The sequence below is a fragment of the Tenrec ecaudatus genome, unplaced genomic scaffold (assembly GCF_050624435.1).
Source record: "Tenrec ecaudatus isolate mTenEca1 unplaced genomic scaffold, mTenEca1.hap1 Scaffold_121, whole genome shotgun sequence".
NCBI classification, from domain to species: domain Eukaryota; kingdom Metazoa; phylum Chordata; class Mammalia; order Afrosoricida; family Tenrecidae; genus Tenrec; species Tenrec ecaudatus.
The window spans coordinates 230264-231594 of record NW_027457771.1 but is presented as its reverse complement, the minus strand read 5'-3'; positions in this window follow the sequence as shown (position 1 = coordinate 231594).

Here is a 1331-nt window from a genome sequence, read left to right as displayed (position 1 = left end):
GGGTACGTTCATGTGGCTTCTCCCTGGGGATGTCTTGCAGGAAGTCTGTCTTGCAAGCTGAAGCAGGGAACTGCGAAAGCAGTTGCACCCTGGTGTGACCACAAAGCAAGAGACCCGAGAACTAGAAAGGTGAGGCTCACTGAGCCATTTATCCCTCTGCCCTTCAATTAACCCCACATGTGTTTATCGGCCAGGTTGGCACAATAAACTAACTGAGTCCCCAGTAGTATGGATCTTTTAATTTTAAAAAAGAGCAAATGGACTAGAATTGAATCAGAGAGAGTTCATCAGTGAGATTAAAGAAAATCTCTCAACCTAATTTGGTAAAGGAATAATTTTTAAAATAGACAAGAAAATCTAGAGAAAATCACAGAATTCTGTGGGACAACATCAAGTACATTATGTGTGATTGGACAAAAAAACAGGAAGAAACAAACAAAACAATCAAAAGAGCAGAGAGAAGGAAACTTCCTTAATATATCATGACATGGTAACAAATGTACTCATGAAGCTAAACAAACCAAAAGCAGGGCTGACTGAAATAAAATAATCATGACATATCATGATGAAAGTTACAAATGACAGGAATCCTGACAGCAATTGAGGAAAAATAAGTTACTTAAAAAGAGGAACTGAAAACAAAAATTGTCTTAGAAAAAGTGCATCCAGAAGGCTCTGTAGCAGAAAATGACGAGACTTGGTTTAATGTACTTTGGACATGTTGTCCAGGGAGACAGACCTTGGAGACGTGTCCCACGCATGATAAAAGTACCGGGTTTTAGAACCGAGGAAAACCTTCAACAAGATGGATTGACACAGTAGCTGCATCACTGGGCTCAAAGATAAGAACAATAGTGAGGACTGCACAGTATGGGGCAGGGTTTTGCTCTATTGTCCATAGGAACACTGAGTTGGAATAACTCCACAGCACCTTCCAATAACAGCAACAACACCACCATCTATCATACACGAACACACTGAAGCAGGAAAAGTAAACATACATATTGAAAAGAGAAACGAGTCATGCAATTAAAAACTCCCAATACATTCAAAGAAGAGTTGACACCAATTTTATTCAAACCATTGTAGGACATAATAAAAATGGAAAGTCCCCAAATTCATTTTATGAAACTTGTAAAATCATTATACCCAAATCAGACAGAAACATAGCCAGGAAAGAAAATAATACAGCAATATCCCTTATGAACATAAATGTAAAAATATCTCAACAAAACCCTACCTAATAAAGCCAACAATAAATATCTCAGTAAAGTAAATCATCATGACCAACATGAATTCATAACAAGGGTGCAATGATGGATACATATTAG